Source organism: Ambystoma mexicanum, chromosome 4p (genome assembly GCF_040938575.1).
Source record: "Ambystoma mexicanum isolate Mex_15411 chromosome 4p, UKY_AmexF1_1, whole genome shotgun sequence".
NCBI classification, from domain to species: domain Eukaryota; kingdom Metazoa; phylum Chordata; class Amphibia; order Caudata; family Ambystomatidae; genus Ambystoma; species Ambystoma mexicanum.
The window spans coordinates 1,009,950,725-1,009,965,721 of NC_090927.1; the positions used below are offsets into that span (position 1 = coordinate 1,009,950,725).

Here is a 14,997-nt window from a genome sequence, read left to right on the forward strand (position 1 = left end):
CTGCGTTGAGTACTTACTCATGTAAACTCTACTACAACCCTGTGCAACAACTGCAGAAATTGTATAAACCCTATTGTGGACCTATCTACACTTCATCTGCACAACATGTTGTTTCTTTCTCACAATATTGGAATCAATCCCTAGAACTTCTTCAGGGGCGAATGCCCCTTCTGAACCCATTCACAGACACTGATTTCTAGGGTGCTATGTATGTTCACTGCTATTCTACTGGGAGTCGTACAATCTTGCACATTCGTCCCTCTCACAGAGTTTAAAACAGGTAATCCTCTTTTCCTACACTCTGAGGGGCTATTTATTCACCCTCTTTGTAATTTATACATTAAAACAGCCTCTTTTAGTGAACTGCTTGTCTTGGTTTTTTTGAGCCCTCTTAGTCGGCTCTGCAACAATGAGACAGTATCCTGCTTCTCGCTATTCACCGCCCAATAACCTTCTGTGAACAAGTCATAATAGACCTCCATTACATTCTATTCTGGTGTGCAATGTAACATTCACATACCTATTTAAGATATTTTACTTACATTCCTGTACACTACTTTAACTTTTCTCCTGAGCCGGGGTGTTGCTAGGTCTGGAAAAGATCAGGGGCTAAGCTAATGTCGGGACTGGTGGGATTCGCGGCTAGCTATAGCCTTTTGGTTGTAGTCCCTGAGCTTCTATCCGGGGCTACAACCAAAAGACCCAGGGCTATAGCTCCCTCAGCCCCCCCCCCCCTAGCAATGCCTCTGCTCGTGAGTGTGCTAGCCCGTTCATGACTGCTCTTGTGGACACATATAGAGAAAAGTCTATATCATTGTACTGCATGCACTCTCTTTTGAAGCAACACAAATGTTCTCCTTCATTAGCGCCTTCACTTACTTGTGTTTAAATTCCAACAATCCCCACTGTATTCCGGATACCAGTATTTCAGGTACTTTTTAAGGCTTGTCATCTACAATACAAATAGTGTTGTAAGTGCAATGAATTAAGAAAAAGATGTGTCCAACTTAACTTAAAGTATGGCATAGGACACCTCCACTTACTTCCTTCCAGAGGTTCCCCACCACGTGTTTTATGATTACCGATCACCCGCAGTTTCTCCTTATTCTCGGCGGTCTAGAAAACGAATATCGCATCAGTATTAGCTTAACCTGCTGGCGAGTATGCAGGCTCTATTCATTTGTTTATGAGGTTGTGGTGTTGTGGGGTCATTTTTTGAAACATTGCCTCCTCTGTATCTCTCTTTGTATCTAGGATTGGCTTCCAAATGTAATCGCAGACCCATTACCATTGAACCACATGTGTTTGTTGTTTGCAGTTAGCGCGTTGCCTAGCAACCCAACCTGTGTCTCGCTTAGTTGTAAGGTGTTTTTGATGAGCACCATCTTACCATGGCTACTAGCAATACAAAAAAGGATGTTGACCTGTTTAGGGCTCTAGAACTCACCCATGTTCTTTCCTAATACTACTGTGGCTTTATAAAATTCAGCATGATTATGGGGGGAAAAATGACCCAGTTTTTATGTATAAAAATTCCCACACTAATTTTAGAAGGACAAAAACAGTTGTATTGCAAAGGACAACGGGTATATTCACCATCAATTCCTTTTATATATCTTGCACAACACTGATATCTTCAGCCTTGGTGGGTCCACAATGATTAGATGCTCAAATGTTGTGGTTTCTGTGGGGTGTAATAGCCCTGACTGCCATAAGTAAAGGCTGGAATCAGTATGAGGGCTCCCCAAAATGAAAGGCCTGTTCTGAATTGACATGGAAATAAGTCCTTGCAATTTCAAAGCAAAAAGGAGCGAATTTAGGCATCAAAACTTGGAGATGCCTAAAAATGTTGATTGCCCTACCTAGGGGAGGACACGAGAAAACATTTGCAAAAAGTCTCAAATGGCTGAAGTCCTGTTGTCAGAAATGGCGGCATCCTGCATGTAATAAAAATGACCAGATTGTGTGCAAGCCTGCACAGCAGATTGGAGCTTTTCACTATGACAGAAATCATTGCATGCACAATCAGTTTTTCCCTTTATATTAAAGACATGCTCTTCAAAAGGTGTGCAAAAGTGTGATAAAGGAACTGTAATTTTGTTCATCATGAGCCCATCAAGAGAAGACACAATAATGTGCAGAATCTACATGGAGAGCAGCAGAGTGAAAGCCATTCATGGCTGGAAATGACAAAGGACATTTCAATTATGCCTTAAAGGGATACTTTGAACTTTCACATGTGTAGCTAAAGTCTTTAAATATACATTATGTTGCCCTCCTGTAATTACTGTTTTGCAGGTAACCACTGTGCGAGGGTTTTACATTTGAAAGTGTGAAAGTGTGCAATTCTAACAGTTAATGTAAATTTAAAATGCTTGCAGCCGAGGTAGGCCGGAATCCTGGTACCATTTCTTTGCTGTGAATCCCCCAAGTGTGAAACTAGATTCCAAGCTCCGTTGTCAGGGGCACCAGTTGAGGAATTCTACTGCTTCCAGGTTTTATGACTAAAACCACTTCGGCAATCATAAAAACTGGCCCCCAGCCCTTTGAAGCTCTGGGATAACCTAAACAAAAGCCCCCTCTTGGAGTCAGAGCCAAAACCAGATCTCTTCCAAGGGTGGAGGTAGAGTCTGCAGTAGTTTCACACCCATTGCACAGAATGAGATATATGTTGTTTAGGGGATAACTTGGGAAATATTAATCATACACTATTCATGTTCGGATTTCTGAAAAGCTGTTAGTGAGCTGCTCCTGGTGACACCAATACACCAAAGCTACGAGGGAAAATTTGATTGTCATCTCTATATAAATGGAACAACCTTACAAACTTGAGAAAAGATGCTAAATGTTATCAATATTCTGCCCACCGATTGTCGGATATTTCAGAAATATAGTTTAGGAGAAAATGAGAAAATACTGTAGCTTCACACCAATAGGTCTTGCAGACATAAAACAAGGTTTATGTGATTCCCTGAAAATTGTAGTATTAAGAAATGCTGACATATGTGTCATAATATGAAGAGAAAGGGCATTTGTCATACAGTGAGATTTCCATGCACAAAAACCAGACCCAGCCCATTGTCTAAGTTAGATGATTGATGGGGTATCCTCCCTTGGCTTCCCAAAACACGCTCACCTTCTCTGGACCTATTGGCCCACAGATAGGAGGGAACCCTTGAACACTGCCTTATCAATTCTACGAGAACTATGACGAATCAGTTATGTCATTTGCCTTCTAAATAGGCCACTCAGCCTCAAATCAGGACTCTCCCTACCAGATCTCGAGGTGTGCAGCTGACCAAATTTGGAACCATCCTTGCAGAGTTGGGCCTAAGTCTTGCTGTGAAACCAGGAGCTGGAGTGGGACCTTTTTGGAGTACAGAGAGAGGCCTAGACTGAACCCTTGATTGTCCCTGCAGTGAGGCCCTTGTGTCCCCTTGATGTCATCCAGCCCTCTCTTGTAAGTATAGACATACCCAGCAATAGATTAAATAAGTCCTATTTTCTTCAGCATTGCCATAGGGATTCCCCCATGGAAACCCCCCCTATCTTCTTTGTGTAATGAAGTCATTTTCCCATTGAAAAAATGTCACTTGTCTGTGCATTGTAGTAAATTGTTTCCAGTGAAAATCCATTATTTGCCCGTACATTTATTTCTCTCATTTCCCATTGAAGAATCTCCAGTTGCTTGTGTAGATCCATAGTGTATCTGTTTCAGTAAATCAATAGATTTCCACATTATTTCACGGGATCGACAGAGTTAGAATTCAAAACGAACTCTCTCTTCGAAAGTGTCCTATGAGTCATTATAGTCTTAAAGTGTTTCCCCAAATAATCAAATTCATTGCGAGCTAAAAACAAATTTGTCTGTGTTTGTAAAAGGTGTTTTACCAAACAAATTTCTACTTGCATCTGTCATTTTAAACCCAAACCATTTTTCCTATTGTGAGTAATCCCTTTGCCCTGAGCCTACCTTTTATGTGCCTTTGTCATTTTAACTGAAAACCGATTTTCCTATGCGAGTTCCCCATTGCTTAAAGCGTGTCTGTCATTTGCAGCCTTAGTAAAAACGAGTGTCATTTGCATTTTCGTTTTCATGAAAATTTCGCTTAACTTGTCTTAAACCATTTTTCCTAATCTATTCCTCTTCCCCTACTGTATATTGATAACAGATTTACAATTGCATTCCCTTTTTATTTTTTCATGTGTTGCATGTACTAAAATCGAGTGTGCTAGCTAGTCTGTTCTCAAGCCCTATTTGTTTTCTAGTCTAAGCAGCACAAAGTGCTCTTGTGTGCTGTCCCATAGCAGTTGTCCTGATAAAGTGAAACCCCATTTTACCTGGTTCAGAAAAACGAACTGTCCCATACAGTGCTGTTCCCATTGTTTCTAAAAACCCCATTCCAAATCCGATTTTAACCTGATGTTCCCGGTCCTTGCCACTGCCTTCCCTTCAAAGCTGACAAGCCTAGCGGATGTCTGGGGGGGGCATGCAAGGGTTGCTGGGGCCCAAGAATCTTTTGCATGCACATGCACTTTCCTGTGGGTTGCATTCATTTCATGGTGTTTTGAACTCTTGGTAGTAGTGGTGAAATCAGGAAAGTGCATCCTTGTGCCATCCATGTTGAGTTGTCTTAGGGTGCCACTTGCCTAAGCATACTCTGAAGCTTGTGTTGCCACACTTTGGTGGCTATTGTAACAGTTTATTCAATTTTCCCATTAAATCATAAATTAATAAAATATTCATTGACAACACACCGATCTGGTTCCTGGTCTATTGTGACAAGGGGTGCTGGTGGAGGTTGGGTGCGAGACGGGTTGGAGGCCTACTTAAAAGAATCTGATTGTAAAAATAAAAAGTGGTTTTATTGTGCGCACACTCATTTCAGGGGAAAGAGATCCCTGACTTGCTTGTGCTGCATAGTATATTGTGACATTTCTCTGCTACCCCCGTTAGTAGACTTTGAACTCCCAATCCAGTATCTCAATTGTATGTAGGTATACTTACCTAAGTCCGAGAGAATAAAGTTTTTTTACATTTTTGAAAGGACCTGGGATGCCCGTTAACAAATAACTGGCCTATCCTCCTCAAGCCTCCCTCCACCCACTTAGCAAAAAGGCGAGAATTCAAGCGTGAAGGAACCACCTGTATGTTTTTGTGATGCAAAATAGATGTGAGATTCCTTTGCCTTTCCACTGAAAGAAAGGGAGATTTGTGCATCCTTTGTTTAAAAAACCAACCGGCAATGGTATATGAGGCACCTTCATTTTGAGAAGGTCCCCATCGAAAAACTCACCCTTTTCCAAAGGGCTTTGTCACACCATTGCTCATCCTATTGGCTGGGACGTCCATTTTCACAAATTAAACCAGCAAGCTCACCCTGAGCAGATGCCTCCATTCTGCCCATTGTAAACTGCGGATGGTTTTACAGGGTTACTGTTCATGCGCTAGTGGACGAGATTTTTTGGCATGGCCCTCACCCTCTGGAGTCTACTGGCCTTCTTTGTTGGAGCTCTTGAAATTCATTTAAAGCTCTTGAACATCTTAAATCCCTGAATCTTTCGGTAGCGACACGCAAATAGGCTGCTCACCAATTTAAGCTATGTGTAATGGTTGCTCCCGTGCCGAAGGGACAACTGTAGTCATAGAAGGGTTTTAAAGGCAACTCACAACATTCATAACAAAAAATTAAGAATACGGAGATCCAGTGTCGACTTTAGGGATAGCAGACAACCTCACCATGACGAGAGCAGGCATGAACACTGAGAGGTAGCTCTCGATGTTACGCATGGGAGACTCCTTGGAGGCAATGCTTCTGGGAGACAAGCTCCGCAAAGCTGTCAGTATACCCTAAACTCCCTATAAGATTTAGGAAAGAAAGAAAAGAAGTCCATTACAATGACTCTCCAGCCCAATTATGTTTAGGGGGTACATGTTCATAAACAAAAGTCTAAGTAGAACGGCACACATCGGCGCTGCTTGGGCGGGCTATGGAGGTCTATAGCCCTGGGTCTTTTGGTTGTAGCGCCGAATAGAAGCTCAGGGGCTACAACCAAAAGGCTAGCTAGCCCCGGGTCCCGACAGTCCCAACACTAGCGTAGCCCTGGATCTTTTCCAGACCTGGCAACACCCCTGACTGCACAGATATGAGGGGCTGCTGAAAGGGGGGAAGGCCTAATGGGGATCGAGAGTTGAATGGCAGGGTTACAATGAGAGGTTAGCAAGAAGAAGTAGAGTGGTGCTCATATTGTAAGTGTACTTCTGCCTTTTTCGGGGTGGGGAAAGGAGGATGTTTACAGTTTCTGTAGCCTTTTTTGGGATCCTCCTAATCCTTTTCTTAAATATGATTATCCAATGTTTTAGATGGCTCTCAATCTTCTGTGTTTAAGTCCCCAGTTTATTCCTCATGAAAAACTGGGACAGTAAATAACGATCCAGTGAGGATAGCACCCAAGTTAAGTGCTCACCTGGCTGTACTTTGCGAGTTTGAATCCAGGCATGCCCAACACGTGCTTCATCATTCAGAGGTCAATACATTGAGCACTGTTAAATTAAATAATAATACTGGCTAATATCACAGCTCTTCCAAGCAAGGAGTCCTGCAGCCAGTGCTATGTAGAACCCAGATTTGTTTTATTCTTTAAGAGGCTGCAAAGTGGATCCAGTTTCTGCCTCGTCAGGCAGGTAGCTGGGTGATTAATTGTGCAGGATTCACTCTTCCTTCCTTGTTCTTTGCATAGAAAAATCAAGTGTTATTTTCTGAGCTTGTCATGAAAACCTAACAGAATTGACAGGAGTATTAGAGCCAAATAACCGCTTCTGTGGAATTTCTTCCATTCCGAAAGGCCTACAACCACGTTTTAGCTCACTGACCCTTCACAGAGGAGAAATATCCATTTACAAATCGGTCTGGTTCCACCCAGCTGGGCAGCCCAGCACCTAAATACTAGACAACTCTCCTCTGAACAAGAGTAGCCGCACCAACCACGAGCACGTGTTTTGGCCTTATTGGGCCTCCTCGGTGAGGTGAAGCTGAGCCTCTCTAATTCACATTTGAGCAATTTTATAAAAACTACCAGGTCAGCGCACAGCAAGCAGAAACAGGCAAAATGACAGACAAGATACCTCGACAGATCAACACCAGGGGTATGTTGTGAAAGTGACAGAAGAATACAGAGAGAAGCTGCAGTGAATAGAACATGTTGCTCCAAAAAAGAGATGCAGCAAAAAAAGACAGGGCCTCACTATGAGGGTGGTAGTAACAATAAAGGCATGTGGTATTTTAAATGTCACTAGTTTTTAAATTACCACTTAATTATGAATTGGGGGACTCATGGACTATTTTATACATTGGGCATATAGAAGTAATGTATGGATACATGGGTTATTTACCCCACGCAATGTTTTCTATGGCTCCAAGCTATATATATAGCATGCAATCTCAACACCTAACTGGGTTGTATTTTTAAAAGCAAGTTGTATTGAAAATATCACACGCGTTCTGCTATTCACACCATAGTAATAAATAGGTCCCCGAGACGGACGGAAAAAAACTAAGCTCAACGCTCCAGGGCAAGAGGTATTTAGCACCATGTCTGCGAAGGGCGCCGGTATAAAGTGACAGGAGAGAATGAAGCCACGACATTTAATAAGTCACTGCCAATAAGCCACTGCCAACCCGTGGCAGTAAACGCCGGGAGCTGCAACGGCAAACTGCCAAGTGTCCTGCGCGGGAGTGCGTCTCGCGTCCCTCAGATGCAAACGCGGTCATGCGCGCTCCTGCCAACGCTCGGCCTCAGTGCTTCAGTCGAAAGGTTAATGCTCGGATGTGCCGTGAAAAACCCACTCGGAGCAGCCCCCGAGCACCGAGAGATAATAATGAGAGAACATGAATTCAGATGTTTCCCCCCATGACCTGTGAGCTCACCTGAATGTTTCTAATAAGCAACGCAAGCGATGCGCGAGCGCTGCGCCCAACGCTCGGTAATTGCTGTGCGTAAGGGAACCGCGTGAAACTAGCCAATGTCTCGCCAATTACAAGGCACGTGACGAGTTCCATTGGACTCCAGGAGTTCCTATCGCTCGGTTTAAGGTAAACCATCGCATCGCCACAGTGGCGACCGCAAACACGTGGCCCCTCTGGTCCCTCTCTCTTGGACTGGTACAGCATTACAACCCTCTAAAATATCCTTACTTAACAAAAGAGTCTTACAGTTGTGTGTGGGTAGGAGATGCTGCATCTGCTTTATTTGGCCGGGGGCAACTCAGAGGTGATCAGTTTTAACAACTCAGTCTTAGGGTTCTAAGCAGAGCTGGCCTCTTGACTGTCTGCTCATCTGCAATAATGCAATCCTTTGGGGGTGAGGGGAGGGCGGCAGAAGGGACACTCTTTTGGTGTACCTGGGTAAACTGACGTCTTACGCTGTACTGTTATCCAGAACACATGGCATCATGTACTTTACTGTTCCTACTTCCCATGTCACCTGACTTGATACAGTTTTACCTGTTCTGTGGTTTTTACCCACTTTGAGAGTCCGCAGTCATCGCTTTTTGCTCACTGTACTTTTCACAAAGGAGGAATATCCATTGCATATCAGTCTTTGTTATCATGCCATCAGGTTATCATCCCATGTTCTTTCTAGAGTGGGGCGCCTGCTACCTTTTTTGTATTTTTGCAAGGAGCTTGGGGTTGGTCACGCTAAGTTACCTGGGGGAACCCAGACGTGGAACCCTTACTCACTGTGCTCAGAGAGGCACAGCTCCACCTCACTGATGAAGCCCGACTAGGCCGAAACACGTGTCTGGGGTTGCTGTTGGTACTCTTGTTCAAAGGAGGTTTGCCTGGCATTTCGGTGCTGGACTGACCCTGTGGGCGGGACAAAGACTGATATGCAAATGGTTATTCCTCCTTTGTGAAAAGTACAGTGAGCAAAACGCGATGGCTGCGGACTCTCAAAGTGGGTAAAAACCACAGGACAGGTTATCATGCCATGTTCTTTCTAGAGAGGGGTGCCTGCTACCTTTTTTGGAAAACATAATAGATATTTAGCACAACTGAGTAGAACAGAACAGCGACCATGACATTATTCACACTTTATTGCTACACTAATGGAAAATACATATACAATAGTATCATTTTTACAAGGGTTCATACTAGCGAACAAATCAATCAAAAGAAAACATCCACGTGCTTCACTAACAACAAATGCATTAATCAATTGGTCTTCACAATACTTAATATAAGTGTATGTTAGCAGCAGATTATCACAAAGCAGCGTGCAGTGCCAAACGATGCCTGGTCGTTACCCGGTTACTGACCCACTAGCCTGGCCTTACATCAGTGATCTGCAACCTGTAGCTCTCTAGATGTCTTAAACTACCAATTCCATGACCCCTTACCATTGGCAATGCTGGATAGGGCTGATGGGAGTTGTAGTCCAAAACATTTGAAGAGGCAAAGTTTCCAGACCTGTTGCCTTAAATCCATGCATCATTTGAAGCTTCTTTCAGTCGGCATCAATGTCCGGGGCTTGCATAAGGAACTGCAGCGTTGATCGCTGTGCGGCTTCTATTGTCTAGCTCCTTTGTGTCAATAACTCTGCCGTCCCAATTGGCAGGCTTGTCTGTCTGCATTGCAAAAGAAGAAGCAACGGGTTGGCTTGCCAACAGCTGTGTCTTGCCTTCAGGGTGTTCGAGTAGAATCATCCTCCGAAAGCCGGTGGCGCCACATTCGCCTAACAATGAGTGTTGGAGCAGCATACCACTCTTGACTTGCACAACCAGGGGCAGGAAGGAGGGTGCGGGTGGAAAAAGAAAAAGGATGGAACTTGAAGACATTTGCAAGGATTGTTAACAAAAGGAGAAAATTACAAATATATTCAGTAGTAGGAAACACCAATGCAAACAGTCATTGCAGAAGAACTGCGCAACCAACAAGCCAACTTCGGGCGCAACAATCTAAGGGAAAGGGGGTGGTTACTTTTATAGCAGGGGTCTGCAAACTGTGTCTCCCCAGATGTTCTGGACTCTGATTTGCATGATGCTTCCCCCTTGACTAGGCTGGCTAGTGCAAGTGTTAGGAAAACCTCCGGCGAGCCACAGGTTGCAGCCCCCCGTTTAATAATGTTCAGATCTGGAAATGGTGGACACTTGGCCTCTAGTTTCAGACAGAGCGAATGCTCTGCACAGACTCCCTGGCTCCCAGGGATGCAGGAGGCTGAACCCTTGTGACTTATGCTTTTTTTTTTCTAGGATTATATACACTGTTCTCATGGGACAGACACCATCTTGAAAGTACTCCACAACTCCGAAACAGTTGAGATTCACTCCATCAAAATGTATCCAAAGGCGGTCCCGAGACAGGACCAACTCACGTATGGGCGGAGCATGCTGGGAATATCCTTCTTGGCCGGTGTTAGGTAACTTCCGGTTGGGGTGTTGCATACCAGATCCTGTCCTCAGGATGACATGATGTGTCACATCCGGCTGAGCCCGAGTGGCCTTTGACCTGGAAAGGGTTGTTCCTGCAAAGAACTGTCTACATAGAGTAGATGAAACCTGCACTACAGCGGCTCATGCTGGATGCTAACCACTGACAACAGACAGGCCCCAGGTGCTGAAAATATTGTGTCCATTAAAGAAATGTGTCAGTTTAGAAGAAAAGCGAAAACCTTTTGTTCTGAGTTGTAGTATTTGTTTTACCTTCGAGCACAAATGCTCCCATCCTGGTATTTCCAAATGGCGACAGTCAAACATACAGATAGGAGAAAGGCGGCCCAGGCATGCCATTCACAAGTCAGCACCCCCATTCGAAGGCCCCCCTACATCAAGTAACAGGGCGCCTAGCCCCAGCATCTCTAAACACACGGTCTCCGGGGTCACCACTTCACCTGGCCCTGCACCACCTACTGCACGTGTTTGCATCTAATTCCAGGACAAAAAGTGAAAAATAAGAGCAAAATGCCATTAAGCTAAAACGTGCACTTCGCTGGGTAAAACAGGGAGAGAGAAAGCAGATGGCTAGTATGGGCAGTGTTGTAGCCAGGATTTAGTGACGGAGCAGGCCTAACAAGTATACACATGGGCCTAGGGCAGGGGTTGCAGCAAATAAGGACGATGCATATTGTTTTAACAGGGTCCTTTATTGTGCATGGTCCGTCAAACTAGAACAACGTTCGAAGTATTATAGACTATTGTATACTTTTTGCCAAAAATTAAGTCACAGTTAACCAGAACAACCCCCTTTCATTGTACCAGATATGAGCCACAAAAATCGCCTCTGAGTTTTACTAGTGTTCTTTCAAGACACAAAGTACAAGACACGGTGTAATAAGGGCACCTGCTTGTAACCGTTGTTTGACAAGTGCACATAACCCGTTGTTGTGTATAATCTGCCAAAAGATGTGAAGTGCTTTTTAAAAAAGCAAACCGTTTTTGCCTAACAAGAGAGAATCTATAAAGTAAACTTTCACTTTTTCCCCTCGTTTCTGGGTGGTTTTGTGTTTATATCTCCTACCCTGTTCTTTTTCTGCATTTTTCTTTCTAGTTACGTTTTAATCTGATTTATCTAAGGAAGGAATTCCTGAGCAAAAGTTTGTAATAAACTATATGCTAATAAAAAAATGTAAAAAATAAAAATTAAACTAAGCAGTTTAAAAAGAAAGGGGTGTTACATTGTAACTCGGGTTGTTGTCTTGAAAGAATGAATTGCGGTGTGTGTGGACTTTCAGTGGAGATGCAGCTGTTGCAGTGGGACTCACTCCTATATTGCCACTGCTGGCCACAGGTAAGGAATTATACTTCCCTGTGCCATAGTGAGTACCGGCAGCTATAGAACATGTAAAAAAATGCATGCTAAGGTCCGTCAAATAAATGCTATTTATTGGGACAACAGCATAAAGATGAAAGTGAGAGGCGGCCCTGTGAAATTTACACCAGTAACATGCATGCAAAGTAATGGAAGAATAGGGGATGCCTACCACCTACTGGAGCTAATAATGCTGAACCAATGACAAACACCTAACTACTTCATGCACACTTCTGGTCATGTCCTGAAGCAGAGGTCTCAAATCCTGCTCTATAATTCCGGGCATGTGTAGCTCATACCAGTCTGCGTTCATTCCTGTGCACTTAATAAATGCAGCACCCCATGTACCAAAATGCAGTATATGACATGACCCTAAAGGTCAGCATCGGTGTTTAACTTAACACCTATCATGGCACCATTTCAGATCTGTACAAACAACCATGTGGATATACAACATGCAGATTTACACAGCATCCAGAAGAGCCTGTGTGAAAGTAACCTGCCTGTAGTCATTGCTTGAAACATGCCATTATCATGCAAGATTTCAGAACATTGGCTTAGTTCTTAAAATCCTTTCTCCAGATGTCCAGCTAGTGTGCCCTGCCTGAGCCCAAGCTGTGCATATTCTGGCCTTCATTTGTATTTGATGGTAGCAGGAGGTTCCAGGGGCTTTCCTTTCTTGTAGAGGCATCCACCTGGAAAGGGCTCTTAATATGGAAGGACAGTTCCTGTGCGCATGTATATATTGTAAAATGAACATCTAACATACTGCTGTCAGAGAATGGAAATGCTTGCCAATAGACGTGTCTTTTATCCTGTGCTCGTGCTCCATTTCCACTCATGGAAGGTGCAGAAAAAGGTGAGATAATTTATTGTATCTAAAAGAAATACCCGATTCCAAACAGGGACCTGGGTCTGACGGAGGTCTGGGCGTTCATTTCCCTCATCTACTGTCTGTCGCCTCTGAGATATATCCGACCCTTCTCGTGTCCTCATGCATCCGTACACTGTGAGCAGAATTCCTGTGTAACTCATGAACAGCGACAGCCGCCCCCGCCACCAGACCTACCCCCTCCCCGGCCTGCCATTTGCCAAGTCCGGCTTTGTGGAAAAGGATGCAGGCCTTGCCCACCACCTCTTCACACCACTAAGCACACGGTGGAAAGACGGGCGCAGGAGGGGACCCAACCCCCACTCAAGGGCAACACAGGCATGGCTAGCCAGTAAGAAGGCGCTGTATCCTGTGGTCGGGTGTGCAGTCCTGGCGGAACACTATTGAGAACAGGGAAACGCTGCCCACCTGGAGCAGGGCAGGGCAGTTGCTTTCGTTGTCGCTGCTCAGGATGGAGTTTTCAGCAATGGTCGAAGTGTATGAAAAGTAGTGGAACTATGTTCCCTGCTAGCCTGCACCCACTCCTTCCAAAACCCATCACCACGCCTCCGCCAACACACAATACAAACCCCCAAACACATGCACCTGCTGTTTAAAGGAACATTCGGTCTAGTGCACTAAAAGTGCAAGTTTCAACTTCTTCCTACACTTTTATTTTAAAATGAAGCCATTCCGGAACGGTTTCTTTTTAAAATAAACGTAAAGGAACAGTAAAACCTAATTTTAGAAAGTAGAGGAACACCACTCCCAACCGCTCCCGCCCACTTCGACCACTGGTTTTCAGACGAAACCTGGTCCTAAATTTAAATTCAGTATGTTACTGGGCATGTGTGCAGGGCTGGACACGCCAATGGGGATCTCTGGAGATTTCCCGGTAGGCCTCTGCACCTTGGGCCTCTTTTATGGGGTACCATATTTCATTTCCACTTTCTCTCCTAGGAAAAGGGTTGGGCTTGCTGAAAATGTGTAATGTGGGGCCACTTTAAACATTATTTCTAGGGACTCTTGGTTCAAAGTCCTCCCTTCATGTGTAGCCGGAGCTGGCTGAATATGTGCGGGGTCTAGCGGAAGGCAACTTGAATATGTTTGGAGGCCGCCTTGCCTGCACCTGGAAGAAACAGCCGGAGGCATCTGTGGGTGCTTAAATCATAATGGAGTCAAAAGAATGCAGCAAGGTGGTTAATAGCTGTGGATTAACACTGGCCAGGCAGACAGGAGGGAGCTGAAAACCGAAAGGGCTCATTTTCGAGTTTCCCGTAATTGGCCCTGGTGTTGGGGACCTATTACGTTTACAATATTGTGTAAACAGGTTTCCACCACCGAATGCTACTCATTTCCACAGAGGAGTGCATCAGAGGAGGGCGTACGAGCTTGCATGCCGCCCTTATGCACTGCGCTGTGTAAATGGCGTAAGCGGCACATGCCATGTACGCATAGCAGGCAGCGTTTACAATCGATTCCTATGGAGTCCCTAGCATCTGTTCCGTCATGGAAATGCATACGGGCGAGAAATGCTGCAGTATTTGTATGGCGGAAAGTGGAATTGCAATTTAAGATCTGCACCGCGCCCCCCACCTGCCGCGCCATACAAATGCATACAGCCCCCCACCTGCCGCGCCATACAAATGCATACAGCCCCCCACCTGCCGCGCCATACAAATGCATACAGCCCCCCACCTGCCGCGCCATACAAATGCATACAGCCCCCCACCTGCCGCGCCATACAAATGCATACAAATGGGCCGTGCCCAAACGAAATGCATAGAAGCCTTAAGCAATGCTTTTACGCAATTTGATTACACTGCGTGCTCATTTGAAATGAGCTCCAGAATATCTGCTCCAAAGCTATAAAACATTTTTTAACAGCAAGAGGCTAAAGTAGGGGAAAGAAAGCAGAGTAAACACAAAGGACGTGATAAGAACGCTGCTGGATACTAAAAGAGGCCAGAGTGTGCTAGCAAAGGCAGCCTGTAGCGTGAGCCCTGCGAAGTGCACAGGAGTAGGTTGCTGTGTCAAAGACTGGTAACATGTGGCACTGTTGGAGTGCCCGCCCTCTCCCCCGCCCGCTCGGGGCCCATTTCATCAGAAAAAGTTGAAAGGCTCCGACGCCGCCCCTGTGTGCAGCTTCAGGGGTAGCCATAGTAAGACAGATTGGTTGGGTCCATGAGGAGCACATTTTAACATTTTAAAGCATCTGTACTTCAGGGGGATACATTTCACGGGGCCTTATGTTTGGTGGAAGCGGGTTTTCTGGTGTTTGTAATGCCAGGAATCGTGACCCGCAAAGGTGTCCTAGTG

At 44.8% G+C, this 14,997-nt stretch overlaps 2 long non-coding RNA genes across 3 annotated transcripts in view; both read right to left on the minus strand.

Annotated features, from left to right (window-relative positions):
- The window catches only part of LOC138453595 (uncharacterized), a 767,559-nt gene that overhangs the window by 312,424 nt on the left and 440,138 nt on the right, over positions 1-14,997 (minus strand). The window lies entirely within an intron of this gene.
- On the minus strand, positions 880-9,921 carry LOC138453596 (uncharacterized). The gene is made up of 3 exons (XR_011260477.1): positions 9,401-9,921; positions 1,044-1,116; positions 880-952 (listed from the first exon to the last, which is right to left on the minus strand). It is a non-coding gene; the product is annotated as an uncharacterized lncRNA (long non-coding RNA).